General features: G+C 39.2%; 1 long non-coding RNA gene across 1 annotated transcript; it reads right to left on the bottom strand.

Annotated features, from left to right (window-relative positions):
* Positions 1–9,766: 9,766 nt before the first annotated feature.
* LOC103105443 (uncharacterized) lies at positions 9,767–16,569 on the bottom strand. Its single transcript, XR_008918242.1, has 2 exons — positions 16,485–16,569; positions 9,767–9,957 (listed from the first exon to the last, which is right to left on the bottom strand). It is a non-coding gene; the product is annotated as an uncharacterized LOC103105443 (long non-coding RNA).
* Between the last annotated feature and the right edge of the window lie 1,526 nt (positions 16,570–18,095).

Raw genomic sequence — 18,095 nt, 5'->3', positions numbered from 1 at the left:
TTATAATTATTCTTTTGTGATCTTCACAATAACCCTAGGAGGCAGTGCTATTATTATCCTCATTTTATAAATGAGGAAACTGAGGCATAGGTCAAGTGACTTGTCCAGGGTCACACAGCTAGTAAATGTCTGAAACTGAATGTGAACTCAAGTCTTCCTGACTCCAGGTCTGGCAGTCTATCCCCTGAATCATCTAGCTGTTCTCTATTATGAAATATTAATAGCAGCACATCTGTGGTGGCAAACTAGAAACAAAGTGGGTCTCCATCAATTGTAGGATGCCTGAACAAACCGTAGTAAATGTAATGGAACATTATTATATATAGGAATGGAATATTATATATATATATAGTATAGGAAGAACAAACATAAGGAATTTAGAGAAACATGAGATGATTTATTTGAATCTTTGCTGAGTGAAAGAAAATTAAAAGACCTAAATATATAATGACTTAAAAAATGTAACAAGGGGGCAGCTGGGTAGCACAGTGGATTGAGAGCCAGGTCCAGAGATGGTAGGTTCCGGGTTCATATCTGGTCTCAGACACTTCCCAGCTGTGTGACCCTGGGCCAGTCACTCGACCCCCATTGTCTAGCCCTTATCACTCTTCTGCCTTGGAGCCAATACACAGTATTGACTCCAAGACAGAAGGTAAGGATTAAAAAAAAAGTAACAAAAGGTCTGCAAAAGAGGCCTAAATTTTGAGTCATTAACAAAACCAATATATTGGCAGTGAAGAACCGTTAATGAAACATGCCTTCCCCTTCATGGCAGAGAACTGAGGGGGCTACTGTGGGGCACCACTGTACTCATGGCGACAATGTCACTGTCTCAGGGACTTGGGTTTCTTGGAACTATTAATAGTACAAATATTAATACTAATTACAAATAAGATTATAAATTGTTATAAAATACTGACTACAGGTTACAGACATCCACGTTTGTATTGATTAATCCGTCCGTTGTCAACTCCCAGAAATGGCTGTGACCCAAGAAGCGGAAAGCATCAATAATTACACACGTTTGAAATATACAAGCCATCACTGACAAATGTCGGTCCAGCCTTCCCTTGAAGACATCCAGGGATGGAGAGGCTGCTCCCTGGAAAAGCACACCTTCCCCTTTTGGAGAGCTCTCGTTATAAGAAGTTTCTCTTTGACTCAAAGCTGAAATCCACCCCATTCCTCCTAGTTCTGCCCTCTGGGGCTAAGCAAAACAGTTCTTAATCCTTCTTCCACATGACTTCCATAAGAGGTAGCCAACAGGGCAACATGCAGCCTGAAGGGTGTGTGTGGAAGGAGGGAGGGAACTTGTCTGGGAGCCAGCAGGAATCTTGCCCAGAATGCTTTGGTAGTGTTGGAAGGGAGGTGGAGGATAGCCTATAGGTTGACTATATCTAGGAAAAATGACTCAAATAATGAATCTGGCACCACCCTACCTCTCTGCCTCGAACGATTCCCCTTTCATTCCACTCTTCTTTGCCCAGGCTGCTCCCTCTGCCTAGAAAGTACTCCCAGCTGGTCAGATTCTTGTTCATCTTTCAAAGTCCACCACTTTCTGGATCTTTCCTTAATCCCAAAGTGCCCTACATACCATAAAACCCTTAATAAGCATTTGCTGGGTTGCATAATGGATGGAGTGACTGCTCGGGTCACTTACTAGTTATATGATCCTTAGCGAGTATCTGAATATCTCTCAGACTCAGTTTTGTCATCTGTAAATTGAAGATAAGAATAGCCCCTACTTCACAGGATCAAATGAGATATATTAAATATGTTCAGTAGTGTCTGAGTCTTCATGACCCTTTTGGGGGGTTTCCTTGGCAAAGATAATGGTTTGTCATTTCCTTCTCCAGTTCATTTTACCGGTGAGAAAACTAAAACTGAGGCAAATAGAGGTAAGTGACTTGCCCAGGGTCACACAACTAGTAAGTATCTGAGGCCAGATTTGAACCCAGGAAGATGAATCTCCCTGATGGCAGGCCCAGTGCTCTATCCATTGTGCACCTGGCTGTTCTAATATTAAACATATATTAAATAAATATTTAAAATATAAAATATATTAATATAAATATATTATTATAAATCATATATCATATAAAATATGTAATAGAAATATAAATATAAAATATATGTAATATTAAACATATATTAAATAAATATTTAAAATATAAAATATATTAATATAAATATATATTATTATAAATTATATATCATATAAAATATATAATAGAAATAGAAATATAAAATATATGTAATATTAAACATATATTAAATAAATATTTAAAATATAAATATATATGTTATACATATACACACATATCCAAGTTGGATGGAATCCAATGATATTATTTCCATATGTAGTTTGTCAGAACTGCATCTCTAAAGCACTATTTAAATGTTAGCATTACTATTTTTCATGTGAATAAGGACTTAAAGTTATACTAATTTATAGCCCCACATCAGAGTGGAGTCCCTGGACTTTTTAGTTTTTTTTTAATTTATTTTATTTTTGAGTATTATCTAAGAGCACCAGCGTTTTCTCCTTCTATTCCTCCTTTCTGAGTCACTGAGATGCTCCAACCATTTGGTTCTCGAAGGCAACAAACAAGGCCTGGGACACTTGTCATGATGGACCACATTTAATGATAAAGCAGCAGCCACAGAAGAGAATATGTTGCCCCTAATTTACATTGGGAGGCTTGGGAACAATGGGAGGGCAGATCTTCAATAATGTTGTCTCATAACCGCTGGTTGAATTGTGTCTTAAACAGGTCTGGCTTAGGAAGAAGAGCCCCCCTCTTCAAAACAAAGTGCTAACCTTTTTTTTTTTTTTAATTTTAATTTTCTTTCATCCTTACGTGATTCATGTTCTCTTCTTCCCTCTTCTTCCTCCCCCTTCTCTTTCCTCCCCCTCCCAGAGCTGACAAGCAATTCCACTGGGTTATACATGTATTATCATTCAAACCTATTTCCATATTATTCATTTTCATAATAGAGTATTTTTTAAAACCAAAACTCCATCCCCAATTGACAAATGGGCAAGGGACTTGGATAGGCAGTTTTCAGATAAAGAAATCAAAACCATCAATAAGCACATGAAAAAGTGTTCTAAATCCTTCCTGAATAGAGAAATGCAAATTAAAACAACTCTGAGGTAACACCTCACACATCCAGAGAAAGAACTGTGGGAGGAGAAACACAGAAGAAAAACATATGATTGATCACATAGGTTGATGGGGATATGATTAGAGTTTTGATGTTAAAGGATTTCTCTCTTGCAAATATGAATAACATAGAAATAGTTTCTTAACAATGAAACCTGTATTACCCTGTTGAATTGCTTGTCAGCTCAGGGAGTGGGGAGGGAAGGAGGTGGGGTAGGGGGAAATCATGAATCATGGAACCATGGGAAAAATTCAAAATTAAATAAATAAGTAATAAAAACCAAAACCCCAGATCATATACCTAAATAAACAAGTGCTAAATCATGTGTTTTCATCTGCTTTTCTACTCCCACAGTTCTTTCTCAGGATGTGAATAATGTTCTTTCTCACAAGTCCCTCAGAATTGTCCTGGATTATTGCATTGCTGCTGGTAGAGCTTACCTTCTTGAGATCAAAGACCTCTGAAATTGCTCTTGAACTCAAGAAGTGGGAAGAAGCAAGGAGAAAATCAAAGATCCTGGATTCATATTTTGAGTCATTTCACTCCTAAGCAACCTTAGACAAATCACTTTAACCTCTTTGTGTCTCAGGCTCCTCAATTGTAAAAATGAAGCATTTGTATCTGATGGTCTCTGATGTCACCTACATTCTATTTATTTAGCTAGATTAACTTTACTGGCTCAGACAGCTTGGTAATGCAATGGTTAGAAAGCCAGGCCTGGTGTTAAGAAGACCTGACTTTAAATTCTGGCTCAGTCACTTACTGTGTGACTCTGGGCAAATCACTTAACCTCTATCTGCCTCAGTTTCCTCAGCTGTAAAACAGTAGTAACAGGAAGATATCTGTAAGGCACTTGACACAATACCTGGCACGTGGTAGGCACTTAAAAATGTTCATTCCTTCCTTTTCATCTTTTTTTTTCATTCATTTCATGCTTGGATATATGATCAATAAAAATAAACATAAGACATTGTTTCTTATTCTAGTAAATCTTATTGTCTAGTTGGGGAAACCAAACAAATGCTGGATTTGGGGATTATCGGTGCCCCCACGTACTGTTCCCTGTTACTCCAGAAAACAGAAAGTTGACTATTACTTTATTCTCTGGCTTCTTGTGGGTGTAAAGACAAGGTGTTCAATGAAGTTAGCCAAGTGCCTTTTCTAAATCTTCCTACAGGTCCCTGAATCTCAAGGACTCACATCTCTTTCTGCCCAGGAGCTTTTATTAAATGCTGGGGAAGGTTGAATCATTCCTAGGTCCTAATTATTGGAGCTGGTCTCTGCTTGGCTTTTTCCTCCCACTCCTTCCAATTCCTCTGCTTTTTGTTTCTTCAAGAATGGGTCATTGCCAGTGACCTCATTTCAAGGACCACAGCCTACTGCTTCTTCTATTTGCCAAAAACAGTGACCCACAAGCAGTTTAGACCTTCTATTATCCAAGGCATCATGAACACCAAGAGCGGATTCAGCACTGTGATTCCCCCATCCATCTCCTGTGACACTGACCTGATGAGATGCAGCCCACACTATTCCCAGCTCACTTCCTGGGGCTAGAGCCATTCCAATGCCACACAGTTCCCAAGGGGAACACTAACTTTGGGAAGGAAGACACTGACTGGCATTGCTATACTCCCATTGACCAACCCACTGAGATGCTGTAGAACTTCGTAAATTTGTTCCTAGAAAGGAGGAGACAATTCTTCCCATAGTTTCTCCCACTGGTGCAATGCTTTCTTCATTTTTTCTCTCTTCCACCACCCGGGTCAGCCTCATTTCTGCTCCTAGGTTATTGTTCATATTGTGTGTATATGCAGAAGTGGATACACTTGGGCACACACACACACACTCACACACACACACACACACACACACACACACACACACACACACCCCTCCTTCTTTTTTCTGCCTACCCCAATCCTACTCATCCTTCAAAAGGCTAACTGTCATCTCCTCTTGGAAGCTGGTTTCAAAACTATAACTAAGGTAGGGTGACGAGGATCCTGCCCCAATGGCACCGCCTTTAGAGGATGCTAAAAACACTTGTAAACCTTCAGCAGGAGAAACATCTGAGTTTAAGCACCTGGTTAATAAGATGAACAGTTAAAATAGACAGTTATCGGATGACCTACTTCCTCTCTCCATTCTGAGTCTCCATCCCAGATAAGATTGACAACATAGCTTTATTCATATATGAGGAAGCCACCCTAGCTTCTGCCTAGCATGGTATCCCAAGGCTTCCACCTAACAGGACCAGTGTCCAGGTAGATTAGCATAACCACATACCCTAGGCATAGATTGAGTTGCCACTGCCACAAACATTGTTAATTAGGATTCTAGTTATTTCAGATACTACCATTAAATATTTCAACACAAGCTTTGAGTTTGGCATCCCCACTTCCATCCCCCTTAGTGTAATTTTTAGACTCTGAATTTACCTAAAAAAAATTAAGTCATGGGGTCATCTGGGTGGATTGAGAGCCAAACCTAGAGACAGGAGGTCCTGGGTTCAAATCTAGCCTCAGATGCTTCCTAGCTGGGTGACCCTGGGCAAGTCACTTGACCCCCATGACCTCACCCTTACCACTCTTCTGCCTTGGAGCCAATACACAGTATTTATTCTAAGATGGAAGGTAAAGGTTAAAAAAAAATTAAGTCATTAAGTCACAAGCTGTCAGGCTTTTTGGCTTCAAATATATACTTTTCTCACTTGAATCTGCATCATCTTCTATTTTCTTTATTTTGTGTTTTATGTTCCTTTTGTGATTTTAAATAGATTGGAAGTTCTTAGAAGAGAGAGACTTCTGAGACCCCTCTCAGGAGGCCTATAATACTCAATAAACACAGACTGTCTTGGAGCTTATGAGTTTAGTTGAGATGGGTTAGGATAAGTTGGCTTGGATCGACATGGCTGGAACTGAATAGACTCGGTCTGATTATAAGACAAGCTCATGGAGCCTCTTTCCCTGAAGCATGTTCCTGTGTATGGGAGCCGGCCTCTCTATCTGCTGGTGGGGCCCTGCTCCTTTTACAGGACCTCACTTCCTGCCCGTACCATGTCTAAGTCCATGGGTGCTGAGATTTCATTTCCTGTCTACTTGCTCCAGGACTCTTGGAACCTCCTAAAGCCACCTCGAAATACTCATTAACACACTCCGCCCTGCTGGTCCCCCTCCTGTTGTCACGGCACACCAGACACTTCATCTCCTTATTGCCCTTCCAGTCTTTGCCCATTTGTGTTCATGAAATTCAACAAGCATTTTTTTAAACTCTTCCCTTCTGTCTTAAAATCAATACCGAGTATCAGTTCCAAGACAGAAGAGTGGTAAGGGCCAGGCAATGGGGGTTAAGTGACTTGCCCAGGGAAGTGTCTGAGGCCAGATGTGACCAACAGACATTTATTAAGCACTGATTTTGAACAAGGAGCTACACTAGACACTGGCTATACAAAGAGAAAATAAAAAAGGTATTCAACAAGCATTTGTTAAATACCTGCTATATGTACTAGGTGCTGAGTGAAAAAGATGATAAACAACAGTAAATCAAAAGGAATATCTCTAGGAATAGTCTAAATTAAGAGGTTTTGACATATATATGATTATTTATACATAAATGATTATTTAAGGTATACATAGACATAAATAATTAATTTATAATATGATTATTTATTTTACATCACAATAATATTATATATGTGACAGGAGGGAATATTGCCTTGTTGGAACCTGAAAGACCTTGGTTCAAGGCCCACCTCATGTATGAACTAGCTAGCTGATTCTGAGCAAGGCATTGACCCTCTCCTCATTGTGTCCCTCACAATTCTCCAAGTTACAGAGAAGCTGCTGACCTGCTCTGATAAAAGGATTCTCCTCCCCTGGGAGCTCCTTAGACTAATGAAACCATGGGTCATAGTCTCTGTCCTTACCCATATGAAATGTATACAGGTATTTAGAATGGCACAAAGCCAAAGGAGAAATCCAGAGAAGGCACTATAAGAAAACAAGAACTTGCTTTCAGCTGGAGGATCAGTGAGGACTTCATGAAGGAGGTAAATTTGAGTTGAGTTCTAAGAAATGGGTAGGCAATGATCCCAATCTTGGAAGTTATGTCACTGGAATCAACACCAGACTTCCAGATTTTGTTTGTGGATCAAGGCAACTCATCTAGAAATCCACTAGAATAAGCCTTAGAAACTTTGGTTCCATATATTGTTCTTGAGTCATTTTCAGTAATGTCTGATTCCTGGTGACCCCGCTTGGGGTTTTCTTGTCTAAGATACTGAAGTGGTTTGCCATTTCCTTCTTCGGCTCATTTTACAGAGGAAACTGAGGCAAACAGGTGTAAATGAAGATTTTTGAGAAGTGACAAATGCATCTGCAAAAAAGAAAAGGAGCTCAGAACTTTGTGAAATGCCAATCAACTGAGAGGGGGAGACAGTTCTATGGAACCTTGGGAATTTTTTCTAAATCCTCAAAATCTTCATTTACACAGGGTTAAGTGACTATCCCAGGGTCACAGAGCTAAGAAGGGTATGAGGCTAGATTTGAACTCAAGAAGGCATCTTCCTGACTACGCCCAGCACTCTAGCTGCCCTTTCTTACAATCAAATTGCTTGCTGCCTTAGAGAGGGGGAGAGAATGAAGGGAGAGAATTTGGATTACAAAATTTTTTTAAATGAATGTAAGGAGGGTGAATGAACATAAAGAAGGAAATTATAAGAAAATTAGGCGAACACAGAATAGTATACATGTCAGACCTTTGGGAAGGGAAAGACTTCAAAACCAAGCAAGACTTAGAAAGAGTCACAAATTGCAAAATAAATAATCTGGAATACATCAAATTAAAAAGGTTTTGTACAAACAAAACCAATGTAACTAAAATCAGAAGGGAAGCAACAAATTGGGAAACAATCTTCATAAAAACCTCTGACAAAGGTTTAATTACTCAAATTTACAAAGAGCTAAATCAATTGTACAAAAAATCAAGCCATTCTCCAATTGATAAATGGGCAAGGGACATGAACAGGCAGTTCTCAGCCAAAGAAATCAAAACTATTAATAAGCACATGAAAAAGTGTTCTACATCTCTTATAATCAGAGAGATGCAAATCAAAACAACCCTGAGGTATCACCTCACACCTAGCAGATTGGCTAACATGACAGCAAAGGAAAGTAATGAATGCTGGAGGGGATGTGGCAAAGTAGGGACATTAATTCATTGCTGGTGGAGTTGTGAACTGATCCAGCCATTCTGGAGGGCAATTTGGAACTATGCCCAAAGGATGATAAATGAATGTCTACCCTTTGATCCAGCCATAGCACTGCTGGGCTTGTACCCCAAAGAGATAATAAGGAAAAAGACTTGTACAAGAATATTCATAGCTGCGCTCTTTGTGGTGGCCAAAAATTGGAAAATGAGGGGATGCCCTTCAATTGGGGAATGGCTGAACAAATTGTGGTATATGTTGGTGATGGAATACTATTGTGCTCAAAGGAATAATAAAGTGGAGGAATTCCATGGAGACTGGAACAACCTCCAGGAAGTGATGAAGAGCAAAAGGAGAAGAACCAGGAAAACATTGTACACAGAGTCTGATACACTGTGTTACAATCGAAGGTGATGGACTTCTCCATTAGTGGCGATGCAGTGATCCTGAACAATCTGCAGGGATCTAAAAAACACTATCCACAAGCAGAGGATAAACTGTGGGAGTAAAAACACCGATGAAAAGCAACTGCTTGACTACAGGGGCTGAGAGGAAATGACTTGAGGAGAGACTCTAAATGAACACTCTAGTGCAAATACCAACAACATGGAAATGGGTTTGAACCAAGAACACATGTGATACCCAGTGGAATCGCAGGTGGGCTATGGGAGAGGTGGTGGGAGGGGAGGGGGGAAGAAAATGATCTTTGTTTCCAATGAATAATGTTTGGAAATGGCCAAATAAAATAATGTTTAAAGTGGAAAAAAAATGAATGTAAGGATAATACATATATAACCCAGATCAAATTGCTTATCTCTGAGAGGGAGGGAGGGAGGGAGATAATTTGGATCTTATAATTTTGGAAAACATATGTTAGAAAATATCATTACATGTTAGAAAATATCATTACATGTGATTGGGAATATATTTGAATAAAAATGAATAAATAAAAATAAAATTTCAAAATGAATTTCAAATTTTTTTTTACATGTAATTGGAAAAATTAAAAGATTACATAAAAAAACAAAAAAATTTGCTTAGGCTCAGAGACATCATATCACCAATACTTTCAAAAGCAGTGTTTGAACTCAAGCCTTTCTAACTCCAACTATAGCATTATATTCATTGCTACATTGCATCTTCAACTCCAAAGAAGATATTGCCGGAGGACGTGAGGGGAACTGAATGTGTTCAGAAATATTTCACTGAGCACAATTCATAAGGAAAAAAAGACACCACCATCACCCACATATACATACACACCCTACCCAATGATTGGGAAATGGCTGGACAAATTATGGCATTAAATGTAATGGAATATTATTACTCTGTAAAAAATGGCCAATATAATTTCAAAGGAACATGGGAAGACATAGAAGAAGTGACTCAATGTGAAAAGAACAATCAATTAAGCGTTTATTAAGTGGGCTGTGTGCTAGGCATGGAAGACGCCCATCCCATCTAAAGACAAAAGTGAACAGTCTCTGCCCTTGGGAAATTGCTCAGTCTGGATTCCTTGAGAGCCCAGGGAGATTCTCCACCGTCAGCAGCCTGGCATGACTGGAGGTCAAAAAGGAGCCAACCTGAAAGAAGAAGAAATGTATTAGCACTGAAAGAAAAACTCCCTGATAGCAATTTCAACTACTTAGGGCTTGCCAAACAGCAATAGTATGTGGCCTTTGAGTGGACTAATCTGTTCCTACAGAAAGTTGGCCCAGAAAGTTCTTAGCTGCTTCTTGGGAACATTTGTGGGATCCTGAGAGGCTAACAAATGCCACATGAAGCAAAAGTTTGTGTACTCAGCCTTAGGATAGACGTAGTTGAGTCAGGTTTTTTTGTTGTTCTTTTTTATTCAATCTACAATAAAAGGGGGTGGAAAGAAGGGGAGAAATTTGGTTATTTCATCTTCAATTGAGACAAATGTACATTCTGATAATCAGATTGGAGTTTCTTCTCTGCATCCTCAAGAAGCTTGTATTTTAATGAGGAAGACACAAATTACACATTTCTGAGTATATATGAGGGGCAGGTGGTTGGCTCAGTGGATTAAAAGCTAGGAAGTGTCTGAGGGCACTTTTGAACCCAAGACCTCCCAATTCCGGGCTTAGCACTCTAGATATCTTTTCTTTTTTTTAAATTAAATTAATTTTTTTAATCAACAAATTTCCACATAAGTTTTCTAAAGTTATATGATGTAACTTGTCTTTCTCCCTTCTTCCCTCCACCCCCCCCCCACCTCAACTGGCAAACAATTCAATTTTGGTTATTCATGTATTATCTAGATATCTTTCAATAGCATCTTTTATTGCCACTTTAAAATAAATTAGGGGAGCAGCTGGGTAGCTCAGTGGATTGAGAGCCAGGCCTAGAGAGGGGAGGTCCTAGGTTCAAATATGGCCTCAGACATTTCCCAGTTGTGTGACCCTGAGCAAGTCACTCTTCTGCCTTGGAACCAATACACAGTATTGATTCCAAGATGGAAGGTAAGGGTTTTTAAATTTTAAAAAAAATTTTAAAAATAAAATAAATCAGAATTTATAAGCTCTGATATTATGGAGAAATGATGGGGCCCAAAGCTCCTTTGTTAGGTGATAGAAAGGGCTCCAGATTTAGAATCAGTAGATACACCTAAGAGGAAATCTTTCCTCATCCATATGTTTGACCCTCAGTCTTTGGGTCTATGTTTTTTCACCTGTAAAATGGGAGAACTAGGCTCCATGATTTCAATCAGTCAGCCTAAGCACTTATTAAGCACTCACTAGAAGTGCTTAATAGCACTAGAAGCACTCACCCAAAGCTAAGTGCAGGGAATAAAAATACAAGTGGAAATAAAGATAGACCTTGCTCTCCAGGCCCTTGCATTCTAATGAAGGAAGACAACACATAAAAGGATGTTGAAAATCCAAGGGATTGGATGGGAAGACAAAAGTATGGACTGGACATAGTAGAGGAAGTCCCCGTGGCCATCTAAAAAAAAAGACATGGTAGCCCTGGATGCCCTCTCTCAACTGGAGTCATTGAAACAGAAAGAGCAACCAAAGAAGGTTCTTCCAAAATGTGGATTCCAGGGCTCGAGCAAGGCTTCAGGCAGAAGAACTGGGGCAGAGTAGAGGAAATCCAATGTGCAGCTTGGATAGGAATGAGGATTTCAAATATCCCTTTCTGGCTCTAACTTTATGAATAGTGCAGCTGCTCAAGCTTCAGTTTCCTTTGCAAAGTGGGAGGGTTTTTGATCCCTAAGGTCTTCCCAGTTTGAAATCCTAAGATTCCATCCATAGAATTTCCAGAAGTAATCTGCTCTCCATTCTGTCAGAAAAGCTGGGCCTATTGAGATTAGGGATGGCCCAGTCTTTCTTTCTGGTCCTGCCACAAAAGGCGTGCTCCACTAGAATTTGTTTTCTTCTCCCCATTCTCTTGTTCTGCTCAAATCACAACTCTGGGGCATCCATCCTGCCCTGAAGGGAAGTACCTCCCTGCCTGGTCCACATTAGCATCTCCCAAAGTCCTCAAAATAATTCATTCAACCAGCCCATGAACATCCCAGCATTGTTCTTTCCCTATAATATTAACATACTTAAAAATTTACATTTAGATGCCATCATGCCTTCCACCAGCACCACCATCCTTCCTGCCTCAGCAATGGAGACATAGTAAAGTGGAGTAATTAAGACCTCAAAAGAAATACTCCTAAATATTCAAGATGTTCTGGGGCTTCTCCTTCCCCCACATCCCATAGCTGAGATCATAGTCTCAACACATTCTTTGTCTCGACTAACCCTAGTTGAGGGCAGCTGCTGGACTGAGTCTGACAGGAATGACTGGAACTGGAACCTGGAGTCTAGCATGTTAGAAAGACCTGGGTGATCTCATAGGCTTCATTTAGAATGATTTTTATAGATGTCTCAGACTTATTAAGAGATTATAAACTTTTAAGATAATGGCTCCATTTTATTCTCATTTCATCTTATTTCCCAATCCTGGATTACCCCATTGCCTTCACTTTCAATAATGAAACAAACATTTCTTCAACCCTGCGAGGGTGAGAGCATCAAAGGCAAAATGAAACCACCTTCCAAAGAGCTTTGGTTTGGGGGTGACAGATGGTAAGTTTAAAGGGTTCTCCCCCTTAGCTTTTCGTTTTTATAATTGGATATCTGTATTTTCCAAAGGATATTATAATTTCAGGAAGCTTTTCTTAAACACTTACTATATACTCTACATCAGGGACTGTACTAAACCCAAAGACAAAAGACTGTGCTAAGGATAAAGACCAAATTGATATAGTCTTTGCCTCCAGGAGCTTACATTCTAAAAGGGAAACATTTTGTATGCATAAATACATACATATATATACATATATAAACCTACATATACACACACATATATGATTAAAAGAAAAATTCTTCCCTTGTAGACTCTTACAGGCAAAATTCAGGGCCAAAGAAAATTCAAGGAGGGAATCGAGGGAACAGGATTGTGAACTGATGCAGAGTGTGTAAATATGGAGATTTGGAACCCTAGACGTCAATCCCCAGAAGTCCTTGGTATTTCCCAGAATTCCCTATAATCTCACCTGAGTCTCCACCTGGGCGAGATCACGATTAGTATTTAACTGGCAGTAACACCTATCTCTCTCTTCCATTGCAATGATGTAGTAAGTAAGCTAAGCGAGGGGGTTCTGAATTGGCTAATCAGTCATGGGCACATGAGTTATTATTTTGTATTTTCTTTATTCCTTGATTTCTAATAATCCTTAATAAAACCTCATAAAATATAATATTTTTGTTACTAGATACTAATTTAATTTTTACAGGTGAAATAAGCAGAACCAGGAGATCATTATACACAGTAACTGCAATACTGTGCAGTGATCAAATGTGATTGACTTTGCTACAATACAATGATCCAGGACAGAGGGACTTATATAAAAAAATGCTATCCGCCTCCATAGAAAGAACTATTGGAGTATAAATGCAAATGAAAACATGATTTATCACTTGTTTATCTGGGTATATGATTTGGGAGTTTGATTTTATAAGATTATTCACTTACAAAAATGAATAATATGGAAATATGTTTTGAGTGATAATACATGTATAACCCAGTGGAATTGTTTGACAATTCTAGGAGTAGGAGGGACGAGGGGAGGGAAACAACATGAATCATATAACTTTGGGAAACTTATGTGTAAATTTGTTATTTGAATAAAATAAAGACAAAATTAAAATAAAATAAAATAAAAACATCAAGGGCTGGGGATAGCTAGGTGATTCAGTGGATTGAGATCCAAGTCTAGAGATAGGAGGTCCTGGGTTCAAATCTGTCCTCAGACACTTCCTGGCTTTGTGTCCCTGGGTAAGTCACTTAACCCACTTTGCCTAGCCTTTACTAGTCTTATACCTTGACACCAATTTTCAGTATTTATTCCTTTTTTTTCTTAAACCCTTACCTTTCATCTTGGAATCAATACTGTGTATTGGTTCCAAGGCAGAAGAATGGCAAGGGCTAGGCAATGGGGGTCACGTGACTTGCCCAGGGTCACATAGCTGGGAAGTTTCTGAGGTCAGATTTGAACCTAGGACCTCCTGTAGGCTTGGCTCTCAATCCACTGAACCACTAAGCTGCCCCCCCCCTTTTTTAACTGCCTTCTGTCTTAAAATCAATACTGTATATTGGTGCCAAGACAGAACCACATCTGGGGATTAAGATCAAATAAGAATAAAACAGAACCATTGTCCTCAAGGAACTGATAATTTCTAAGTGGGGAAGGGTAAAAAGAAGCCATTGCCCTCGTGGAGTTCAAGGTATGTATAAAAATAACTATACTTTCCAGGTTATACCTGAAATGTATTCCTTCCTCACATCTGCCTTTCAGAATCCCTAGTCTCTTTCAAAGCCTAGCATGGCGATGCCTTCTGCCTGAGACCTTCCCTGATAACCTCAGAGGTCTAAAAGCCCACCTTCCACAGAAGACCCTTTCCTGATCCCCCTTAATTCCAGGGTCTTCCCTTCTATTCAGTATTTCAAATTTATCCTATAACATAGCCTGTTTATACATAGTAGCTGGTGTATCATCTCCTCCATTAGAATACCAGTTCCTTGAGAGCAGTATCCCCAGTTCTAAAACATAGTAAGGAACACATAGTAGGTGCTTAATTTATGTTTGTTGACTGACTGTTACAGTCTCTCCCCCTCAAAAAAATGTCTCTATTTATTTTGTATATATCTTATATATACTTAAAAAAAAATACCTTCAAGCGATGTGACCCTGGGCAGGTCACTTAACAAGCATTGCCTAACACTTAACTCTGATTCTTAGAAGGTAAGGGTTTCACATGAGCTGTTCTCTTTAAAACCAGCATGGAAGACCAACATAACAGCGTATTGAAAGAAAAGTTCTTTTCTTTTGGGGCTTTTATCCTAATTAAAGAAACAAAACTCAGGACCAATAAAATTTAAGGTGTTTATTTAAAAATACAACAAGATAGGGGCTGCTAGGTGGTTCGGTAGAGAGAGAGCCAGGTCTGGAGTTGGGAGAACCTGGATTCAAATGTGACCTCCAACACTTCCTAGCTGTGTGATCCTGGGCAAGTCACTTAACCCCAGTTGTCTAGCCCATGCTGATATTCTGCTTTGGAACTGATAGTATCTATTCTAAAATAGAAGGTAAATAGTTGTTTTTTTTAAATTCTTACCTTCCATCTTAGAATCAATACTGCTTGCTTTGACTTTTCCATCTTTCTCCTGACCATCCTTTCTTTGATTACGATCATGGCATTAGAGCTAACTGGAAGGAACTTTTTTTTTTAAACCCTTACCTTCTGTCTTGGAGTCAATACTGTGTATTGGCTCCAAGGCAGAAGAGTGGTAAGGGCTAGGCAATGGGGGTCAAGTGACTTGCCCAGGGTCACACAGCTGGGAAGTGTCTGAGGCCAGATTTGAACCTAGGACCTCCCATCTCTAGGGCTAGCTCTCAATCCACTGAGCTACCCAGCTGCCCCCTGGAAGGAACTTCTGAGTTCATCTCCTTCACCACTCTTAATTCACCAATGAAGAAACTGAGTCACTCAGAGTTTAAGTAACTTTCCCAAAGTCACACAGGATACCAAAGAACAGAGGCAGACAGGACACAGGCACAAGGCTTTTGAGTGCAAATTAAGCATTGTACCATAGTCTTTCTCCCCAAGGCCACCGTCCTGGTCCTGGCCACTATAGGGCTAAACCCTAAGGAACAAGAGTGGAGAGTGTTGAGGAAGGTTCTCAATCCTTTCTGCTTTCTCCTCCCTTTGGATGGGACAAAGCCTAGTTCTTACATATCTAGAATTCACCTGTTTTGTTTGGGGGGGGTTGCCTTTTTTTTCTTTTGTTTCTTCCAGATTTCATATAGATAGACTTTTTAATAATCATTTCCTGACATTTTGAGATTCATGTTCTCTCTCTCCTTCCTTCCTTCCCACCCTCCTCCCTGTGACAGCTGGTAATACATTATAGGTTATACATGTGCTATCACTTGAATGTATGCTTCAGTCTGCATTTAGAGTCTGTCAGTTCCTTCTGTGGCAGGGAACAGCCTTTTCCATCATGAATCCCTTGGAATTGTATTGGGTCCTTGCATCGCTGATAATATTTAAGTCATTCACAATTGATCATTGCACATTATTCCTGTTACTGTGTACGATGTCCTCCTGGTTCTGCTCACTTCATTTTGCATCACTTCATATAAGTCTTTCCAGGAATTTTTGTGACCATCCTGGTCATCATTTCTTATGGCTCAGCATCACCATTGTATACCACAACTTGTTCAGCCCTTCCCCAATTGATGGATATCGCTTTGCTTTCCAATTCTTTGCCACCACAAGAAGAGCTTCTATAAATATTTTTGTACAAATGGATCCTTTCCCCTTTCTTTGTATCTCCTCGGGATAAAGATCTAGTAGTAGAATTACTGGATCAAAAGATATACACAATCTTATAGCCCTTTGGGCATCATCGAAAATTGTTCTCCCAAATGATTATATTAGTTCACAGCTCCACCAACAGAAATTCGCCTCTTTCCACCCAACTTTCCTTCTTTTCTCACTTGGGAACTGAGAGATTTATTTAGACATACCTTATGACAAAGGCTAGCTCACATTTAGCCTGGGGACAACATAATGGGCCACTGGTCCACCTGGACCTTTGCTTGGCTCTCCTGTGGAGTTTAAATCAGAGAAAGAGTCAGTACAATCACAATAACCCAGAACTCCCAGGGAGGAAAATTCCTACTATTCAGAGAGGTTTGGCTTATAGTCCTAATTCTTTTGTTATTTTACAAAATTAACCTCTCTCTTCAAACTTATCCCTTTTTTTTTTCGTTAGCAAAAAATATTAAAGGGCCCAAAACAAATCTACATATTCCAGGAAAACAAATTCCCACATTGACCAAGTCTGAAAACGTATGCCTCTTTATGTGTTTTAAGTTCATGCCCCTTTGTAAGGAGATGAGTGGAATATTTCATCTTTCACTTTTTATTTTTCACTTATGGTTGATTATTGAATTGAATGAAGTTCTCAAGTCTATCAAAACTGTTTTTCTCTATAATGTTTTTATCATTGTATAGATTATGCTCTCAGTTCTATTTACTTCCCTCTGCATCATTTCACAGAAGTTTTTCCAATTCCCTCTGAAATTGTCCATTTTATCTTTTTTATGGCATAATAATATTCGGTTATATTCATATGCCACAATTTTAAAATTGCTTTTTAAAGTTATGTCTGATTTTTTCTGACCCCTTGTGGCGTTTTCTTGATAAAGACATGGAATGGTTTGTCGTTTCCTTTTCCAGATCATTTTATAGATGAGGAAACTGAAGCAAACAGGGTTAAGTGACATGCCCAGGATCACACAGCTAAGAAGCCGAACTTAACTCATATCTTCCCAACTTCAAGCCTGGCACTCTATCCACTGCTCTCCCTACCTCTCCCACAATTTATTTAACCATTCCCAATTAAGGGCATCCTCTTGGCTTCCAATTTCTGGCTATGACAAAAAATAGCTATTATAGATCATTTTTATATATAGATCCTTCTCTTTCTTTGATTTCTTTGGGATATAGGTATAGCAGTGAGATAGCTGAGTCAAAAGGTATGCAGAATATGGTAACTTTATGAGAATAATTCCAACTGCTTTCTTGAATGTCTGGACCAATTTCTAGTTCCACCAACACTTCTGATTTAAAGTTTTACATATCTCCATCTGACTCCTGGCTTCTTTTTGACTAAGAAAAAATCAGTATGTAGGAAATATTTAGATAAAAGAAATAAGTAGACTATACTACAGAGTCAGTAGAGAAACACATGGAGGAGAAGTTGGAGAAAGAGGAGACCTTTTGAAAGAACTCCCCCCAGCCCTGAAAAAGTAAGAAAAACTAAGAACTTGAGTCTAAGTCCTCTCTTCCAAGATTCTCTTGGAGCCTGAAGACCCACCTTGAATTCTCCTTTCTTGGCTGTATTTCAGCCCTCTTTATAGTTTCTTTTTTCAGATCTCCTTTCACCTGTAGCTCGGGTGATCATAATTCTTCCCAACACTGCTTGTTTTGGGAAAAACTGTTGCTGCTGCTCTGAATTAGTTTCTGCAGTCCCTGTTCCCTCTTTTGAACTTTTCTTTCCAAATCTATGTGTCCTTTTTAAGAACTCCCAAGCATGACTCAAATTTGCCTTCTGGCTCAAATTTTGCTATAGA

Source organism: Monodelphis domestica, chromosome 1 (genome assembly GCF_027887165.1).
Source record: "Monodelphis domestica isolate mMonDom1 chromosome 1, mMonDom1.pri, whole genome shotgun sequence".
NCBI classification, from domain to species: domain Eukaryota; kingdom Metazoa; phylum Chordata; class Mammalia; order Didelphimorphia; family Didelphidae; genus Monodelphis; species Monodelphis domestica.
Note: the sequence above shows the minus strand (reverse complement) of the source record. Positions and strands in the feature narration are given on the sequence as shown.